The sequence below is a fragment of the Coturnix japonica genome, chromosome 36 (assembly GCF_054131305.1).
Source record: "Coturnix japonica strain WE chromosome 36, WE-NBRP24, whole genome shotgun sequence".
NCBI lineage: Eukaryota > Metazoa > Chordata > Aves > Galliformes > Phasianidae > Coturnix > Coturnix japonica.
The window spans coordinates 450,478-459,200 of NC_140698.1; positions in this window are offsets into that span (position 1 = coordinate 450,478).

Consider the following 8,723-nt stretch of genomic DNA (forward strand, 5'->3'; position numbering starts at 1 on the left):
CACAGAGCTGGGTTTGCAGGGATTGCATGGGTAGATCAATCTATTGGCTTATTAGCTAAAATGATCAGGAATTGCATCACAATGGACTATCGATGTCCCATAGCAGCTGATGGCTCTGAATTCTCATCTCTTCTCTTTGAATATCTATTTTATGTATGTATGTATATATATATATACATACATACATGTATATAAATATAAATTTAAGTTTCTTCATAAATTTTTAGGATACAGTGCACTCGTACCTTGTAACAATTGTATCTTCTGAGATAATTGTGCCCTTAATTTTTTCTGCTGGTTGTTTCTTCTAGGCTTGCCATCTGTGGGACTGGCAGTCCTCAGTGGCTTCAAACATCCCAGTGAAATTTGATCTGATCTTTCCTTTTTCTTTGTCTAAACAAGCATGGTCTAAACTAGTTGGTTCAGGGTGCATGGCACACAGAGCATGCTTGACTGAGAGTTTCCAGGCAGGGTGAGGATCCTTATGAGGAAAATCCATTCTCTTCAGTGAAAGCTGCCTTCAGAGCCTGGGAGCCCTGGGACAACTGCAGCCGTGCCTTGCAGTAATCTGGTAAGCAAGAGAAAGATGAGGCTGATTGGAAAATAAACCGAAATGATACAATATTTGCAATGGATAGCTTTCCTCCTGTCTCTGCATATATTGAAAGTTTGTGCTATTTCATGATGCCTCTCCTTTCCCTACCAGATGTTTTACTGTTTTGCTGCTTGCTCTGAAGCTCTAGCAGAGACCTGCTGTGGTACCTAACTTCTAATCTGAGGGTCAGCAGGTTGGGCTCATTCAACAGCAAACTCTGTGGTCACTAAAGTGTCACTGATGCCATGTCCCGAGATACATCCCAGTAAGGTTTTCCAGAAGTGAAAAGATGACAGTTCTGACAAAGGCCGATGAAGTGGGAATTATCAAAGCAATGTAAAAGGGGAGTGTGTTCAATGAAGAAAAGAGAAGTTTCCTTTTGGGATTGGGGGAAAGGACTGAAATGAAATGAAGCTTTCTTGTAAATATTATAGAGAAACTCTTTGCTGGCTTGGCTGAAAGACAAAGTTAGCATGAAGTAAACCGGACAATGAATTGTACAGACAGTTGGATAGGCAGGCCTTGGATTTCTTCATAAAGACCATTTCCTATGTGTTGTTAATCCTGTTGATTTAAAAACAAAACAACAACAAAAGGTTTCCTTAATTGTCCAGAAGTTTGCTGGACCCAAACCTTGATGGCTATTACGTATTTTCCACAGATTGCACAAATCTAAGTTTAGTTTGGATGTCATTCTAGCTGACTCTTTTTCAGCCATGCAGTGGAATTTGAATGTGGGTTATTATAGTGGGTCCCTTTTTCCTTTACTGACAATTTTCCCAGCGGTGTAATCAGTCTGTGATAAGTTTTGATTCTGCGTTAACTCTTGTGAGATTGTTTTTATGGATTCATAAGGAATCAGACCTTTGGAACCTGCGTTAGCAGAACAGAAAAACTTTTCCTCTTGTCCTCTGGATGCAGAAACGTCGTGTCACCTAGAAAAAGTGACACAGTAATCACAAGCTGAATGTGAATTTGCAGAAGAGGGCTGTTGTATGGTCCTTAGCTTAGAACTGCATGATGCTTCTTTAGAAGGGAGACCCTGAAGAGGCGTTCAAAATGGAGTACTTGATATGCTTCATGTAAAAACCAATGCCTTAGTGGAAATCATGTGTTGCATTTTAATATTTCTGGTTTTGCTAAGGGAGAGGAGAAAAAAATAATCCAGGTTGCTATTTCTAAATGAGTTCTAGCAGTGACCCATACAGTCCACCTTCTTCTTTTACACAGGCACACAAGGGATCTCTCACAGTAAAGAGTGCTAAGTTTGCATGCTTAAATTTAAAATCCTGCTTAAATAGAGTTTAACTAAGACCTTAACTCTCTTGACATTAGACCTAATAATTATTAGGCAAAGCAAGTACTGTCTTTTATTAAACTAATGGGTAGAGTTGGAAGGAAAAAAAAGACAAGCTCCTGGGTGTAAAAGAATTTGTCTTTTTTTTTTTTTTCCCCCAACATCTCTTAGCGAGAGGTGGGGAGAATGAAGTATTTTCTCTTTCCATTCAGTGCTTTTCTTGCCCATGTCCTTGATTGACCATAACTCTGTTATATACTACATTATGAACTATTGCTGTTCTGTGGTTGTGTGATTAAAAATGAGAGAGGTCCTATTGGGGGAAGCTGCAGTCTGACTGGGACTAGACTCCATGGTGAGGTGCAGTAAGCAAAGGAGCAGCATCAGGAAGAGACAGTGAAAAAAGCATGTTTACAAAGGTCAGTTCTCCATGTGGTTTTGGTTTTGAAGACCAAGTACGTAATGCAGTAAGCTTCAGAAGCTATCAGCAGCTTCTCCTCGCTGACAATTCAGGTACTGGGGATAAAAGAAGTGATTTTGAAGGAACTGATGAAACTTGTGAGGTTACATGATAACATCCAGTAGATGTGAGCTCCCAATTGCCAAGCTGGCCTCTGTGTTCTTTCATTTTTTGAGGCCTGTGGCAGATGTAGGAAAACATGAGGAATTCTGACCTGTGAATTAGGTTGGGATCTTTAATTAGGCAGGGAACACTTAGGAAAAAAAATGGCCTGAATGGGGATTTTTGAGCAATGAGCTGATTTGAGAGGTTCAGGTTTGATATCCTGCCAACTAGTTTTGCATTAATACTCAGGCCTCTCTTGCTGCGTGAAGTAGGATGAAATCTGTTTGGGTTTGCCCAGTTTAGCAACATTTTAACTGGTACAAAGCACATATAAACTGTCTGCAGGCTGCTCAGTGTCCCTGACTCATGCTGGATACAAGCAGCAGTTAAAGTTACAGCATCCCATTCTCCAGCTGTGCCTGGTCTAACAGGGCAATATCTGCTTGAGACTAAGAATGGTGTGGGTCTTCCTGGCCAGTTGGAAGAAAGCTTTAGCACGCAAGCCTGGATGTGGAAACAGTCTCGTCTGCAAGAGTAACTCATTTCCATTGTTCTGAGACCTCATTTTCTATAATGATGTGGAAACACTGCTAATGAATTTCAATTCATGTTCATCAGATCTCTTGGATTTGATCAAATATAGGCAGGTCTAGTATAAGACTCAGTAAAAGGGGATTTAGTTTCTCAATAGCAGGAGTTATGTTCTCTCTATTGCCCTGTATTATCCAGCATCAGAACTAAGCTTGGTAGAGCCTGTTGCAAAGGTGGAATGTGCTTAGCTTAAAAACTAGGTCAGGGTCTGAGTAGGCAGTGATTAATATCAGGGTTCAGACCATGTGTAACCCATTTCTGTGAAATATTTATATTCTCAAGAAGGATTTTATCATGGGAGGATTTCCCAGCAGGTTAGGCATATACCAATGTAGCCTTCATTTTTCATGCTGTGATTTAACTGGGTCTATTCAAGAAATGAGTAATTGCTACATCATTGTGATTTTTTGCTTTATCTTAGAACTGCAAGTTTACCTGTTGCCTACAGGGTTCTAATATGAACCTGGTGAACCACGAACGAAATGCTGTTTTGGAATGTAGCTGAAATTAAATCTTGATGTGGATCCTTTGCATGATTTCTAGAATAATGTTCTGCAGGGTATCCCATAACACTGCTGTGATTCTAACACTTGCCTGTAAGAATGTTTCCAACGGCATCCCTAACAGCGACTGGGAATCACTGTATGTTTTCATCTGAGATGTGTACTGACAAAACTTTTAGAAGAGTGTTTTGAGAATGTGATCATTTTCTATCACTTCTATTTTCTTGGAGTGTTTGCTGCTAACTGTGATCATAAACATAATAATAAGAAAGCAAGAGGATGAAAACTGAGACACAGGCAAGATCCACGTACTCTACCTGGTGCTAGTATTGCCTCGCTATGAGAATCATTGTTCCCATCACAGAAAATGTAGTTTAGTTTTGTCTTCTCAAGCTTATCTACTTTACGCAAGCAGCTCTAAGACACCAGGCTGAGTCATGCCTGGTATGCCTGGTAGATAAGTCTACTTCATGCAGTCATTTAAATTACAGTGCTTATCCCTTTCATAGCATAATGAGTCGTTTTTTCATCTTTGAAGTGCTTTCAGACTGTTTGCTCTTAGTTCACCTAACACCTGAGAGACAGTGACTGAGAAACGGAGGTTAAGGGGCTTGCTTCAGGCACAGAAACAGTTGGTGTCTGGGCTAAATTCAGGTTTCTGTACACTTGATTCCCATTCCAGAATTAGGAGCCTCCATTTAAAAGCCAACTAAAGCTTATATCTCCTTTTTGTTTCTTTACTTTTTAAAGGGTAAAAACTATTTTGTTGCTCCACTGCAGCAACGCTAATGCAAGTTTTAATGTGGTAGCTGTAAGAAGGTATTTGTTACAGGCGACAGCTTAGAGTTTCTCATAATGACAGCTCCACACAAATAATAATCCAGTAGTTCTGTGTTAGGGTTGTCTGATGGCAACAAAATTCTGAGAATCAAAGGTATGGATGTAATTAGGAATCTTGCTAATGATTCTGTGCGTTTTTGTTTTTTCCTTCGCAATGAAATGAGATTCACACAGATTAATTACTACCTGCTATAAATAAACCCTGAGAATGGCAATCTGCATCGCAGTGGCAGAGGGTAGCTGTCATTTAATATATCACAGCTTTCCACGCACCTGTTCACCCGGTACTGTTCCTATGGCAACTACACTTTATAAGGGAAGCTCTGCATAATTAGCATGGATCGAGGTCTATATCAATCAGAATAATTTGGAAGAGTATGGAGAGCCCAAAGGAGAAGGCAATGCTACTTGTCTCAGTAGGGAAGGTATCAGACCTCTGCTGCGTGCTACATAGTGAGGCAGTTACTAGGAGAATTCAGCAGAATTAGCAAATCTGAGGAAGCCAAATTATACAAAACAAGAAACTTTATCTTTTTTATTTTTTTGGTTATGAAACCATGTTAGAATGAGTTTTGAAAAGTGAACAAAGACAGAAAACCAAACTAAAACAAAAACCATGCTTGCATAGGAGGCTTTGTTGCAACTTAGGACATTTCACAGAGTGCACAAGTGTTGTCAGCCTGGGGACCAGGCGGTGATGGCCAGCACTGCTTGTAATGTCCAGCTATGCCTTTTACCTTATTGATCTTTGTTTTTTGTCAAGACCTGCCAGACGCATTTCAAAGTGACAGATGCAGATGTGTGACCCATGTTGCCTCACAATGCAGCACATTAAATGTAGAACAACAGCTTTAACTTCAGTTTTATTTTTTTTTCTTGGCTGCTGGTGTCAGAAATGTCACTTAAAAAAAAACAAAGCTCAATGATTTTATAAAATGCCTATAAAAAGAATAGTGCTGAAACTGGGAGAGCTTTGTGTCTGGTTGTGTGTGTGTGCACAAAAGACTGAGCGAGTCTTCTAACACTGTCTTGGCTTCAAGTCTCATCTGGAAGTGACTCAGTTTTCAGTAGAGGAGCTGTATCAGGCTCTGCAGCTGTATGTGAAGTATATGACTTTTAATTCACTGGGGATCCAGTTTGAACGCAAGTGAACGTAAGCAGAATCATACTTGTGTTGTAATAAAACTTCGTAATATGAGTCATCAAAGTATCTCAAAAGAAAAAGGGAATGAGAACTTGAAAATATGTGCTCTTCAGCATTAGTAATGCTGGAAAATAATTTGAAATACAATGGGTGTTAGAGGTCATGCAACAATGTGACAGTGTAGTATGTGTACCATCTTGGCTTTTGAAGATGCAGTTACTGAAATCGGTCTAAATTTGCAGAATTTGTAGATCTTGTATGATAAACAAGGTAGAATCCTTGGGTGATACTGATTTGTGTTACTTCATCATTGCTGAGTTCTGCATTAGGTGACAGGCTGTAGGAAACTCCTTTGCTACATCTGAGTAAAAAGTCTAGGAGAGAAGGTGCTTTTTTTGCTTCTACTGGTTCTGGATTGGGTACTTGGTGGAGAGGCCTCCACTAATGCTATATGTGATTTTTTTATATTTTATTTTATTTTATTTTATTTTATTTTATTTTATTTTTCCCAATGGGGATGATGGTGGGAGGATTCTTGACTAAAAAAACTGGCATTGCATGCCTCTGTAACAGAATACAGAAAAGATACCCCTCTTAGGTTCTGTGGAGGACAGGGCAGGGACTTGAGTCCTTGATGTCTTGAGGGCTCCTTCCTGCATGGTATCACAGCTTCAAGAGGCAGAGCTTTGGGTGCCTTCCATTTAAGCAGGTGTCTGCAACGCTCATTTTGGAGAATTAGTTTTGAATCTCCCTAAAGAGAGACAATGGAAAGAAGAGCTGGGGTGCAGCCTTAGCTGCGCTCATTCCAGCCTGGCTTTGCACCATTACCATTGTGGCCTTCCTGGGCAGGCTCTGAAGAAGTATTTCAGATATGACAATTTCCAGTCAAATAAGAAAATGAATAAGGAGCTTAATTTCTTCCAGGAAAAGGCTGCAATTGAGTGAAGTTTTCTGAGTTGCAACTTTCCAGGGAGATAACTAATAACTACATTCCCCAGAAAAATCTTGCTTTTAGGAGCAAATCTAGCTTCAAGTCTCTATTCTAAGTTAAGGATTTTAGCTCTGAGAGTAATGATGCAATGGAAGTACTTTCATAAATTCAGTTCATTTAAAAAATATATATATTGTGGCCCCAAAGTGCTGGATCTCATAAGCTACCCATTTGAAATTGTTAGATAAGTGAGTTTTTTTATTGTTTTTCAGTAGGAAAACATAACCTCAAGATAAGGATTTTTTGGTGCAATCTATTCAGTTTTGGAGATGTGTTCTCTTTGGAGTTCTGCCTCATTTTACTTTTGTGTAAAGGAGTCCTTAGCTCCAGTGGTTCAAATCTTTTCATATTTCTAATCACGTTGAAGAAAAGGGGAAAAAACTTGGCCAGAAAAGCTTAAGTAATATGCGGTCCTAAGTTTTGGAAGGTAATCTTTGTACTCCATTAAGGTTTAAGGGCGGCACAGACAGTGGTTAAAAGAAATTTCCTAACCTATGTCAAATTATTCTGTGATCTACAAAAACAGCAGACTGGACTTTTCTCAGCATGTCTGCTTCTGTTTTTTTCCAGTGTTCATTTTTTGGTTATAAAATGCTATCCTTTTTGACATCTACTAAAAAATGCATTTAAAATCTTCCTTAAATATATGACCATCCATTTATCTGTGCATCGTAGATCTATCTGAAGTAAGAAGATGAGTAAAATGTCTCCTGATGCAATGCTTTAAACAACTAGACTGAAGCAAAGATTATTTCTAAACAGATAATTTACTGTTTATTAAAGGGACTAGATTGGGATAGCAAGAAAAGTTCCTCTAGATCTGAATGTATTAATAAGGAAAAAGCCCACTGTCTTGTCAACATCTGTGTCTACACCACCAGGGATACTTCAGTGACAATTACTGAGAGATAGTTACTCATGGAGATTAAATATAAGTTTACTTCCCTCTTCCCCTGCCCCATCCCTCCTGAGCTTAGTGGTATTAGAATGGACCACTGTCATCCAAAAACTTGAGCGAAACCACTGAATCATTCTATATGTGCATTCAGAAACCCCTTTAACTACAACAGGCTTTAATCACTATCTATAAAAGAAACTGAGATGAAATGGAAGTCTGGTACGTGTGTTATCAGTTCCCAAAGCTAGCCAATACACTTGGCATAAAAATACGTTCATATTCCAGGCTTACTTTCAATGTATCTTGCTGAAAATGAAGAGACTGTACAAAACCATTCCACCTTTGAGCTTACAGCTGATTTATGTAAGGTAGCAAAATGGGATCAAAGGTGTCCTGATGTGTCTTCTAGATTGTGGTTCTTGTAGATTCATAAAACACCAGTAAATTCAGCAAATTTCACCCTCATGACGAATAGTTTCTTCAGTGAACAATGTTTAATAGACTCCAGGTGATGAGACAGGCAGAACTGCAGGAAAGATCTTTGAAGGTCTGAGGATTAGCAAAATGCATTTGGAGTTTGGGTTTTCCTTGTAAAATGTATGGTCTAGTTTGTCCCTCAAAGACCCAGACTAACTAGTTTCTTCTGTAAGGATGGACCTTCGCTTTGTTTTGCTTTGGTTTCCACACTTTGAATTTGTGTAAATCTGTGTGCCACGCTGAAGAACAGCTGTTGTGAATTTGCCTTTATTTCTCTCCTTCCCCCCCCCTTATTTTTCTGCCTAATTTTTACTGAATCTGTCTTCTCTTGCAGCTTACTTTAGCTCATTCAGGGCTAGAGATCTGGAATGGGAATAGGAAAAGCAGTCAGTCAGATCTGTAAGCCTTACTTCTTTGGCAAAAGCATTGGCACTAACTCTAGTTCTTCATCACTTTTATTACATCATTATGCTGGCTTGCTACACTGACTTTTCAGTGTAAAATTGGCACAGTGTGGGCTTTTGGAAGGTGGGGTTTAATGCAGGTACAAAGCCATGTAAAGCACTTGCTGGGGTTGCACACTGGAGGAAAGAGTAAGTAGGAAAAGAGGCAGATCCTTGTAGCGCCCACATGCTTTTATCTCAAACAGTGGATCTGTTTGTTTCCACTGGCATATGGAGGTGCTTTGGAGAGCAAAAGGATCCAGAATTTTGCCATCTGAGTGAGACTAGGAGTGAAATGTCATGTACCCTTATAGGACTCAATTACAACATTTTGAAATGCTTGCATTGGGCATGCATACAAACACATTCAGAAGAAAGG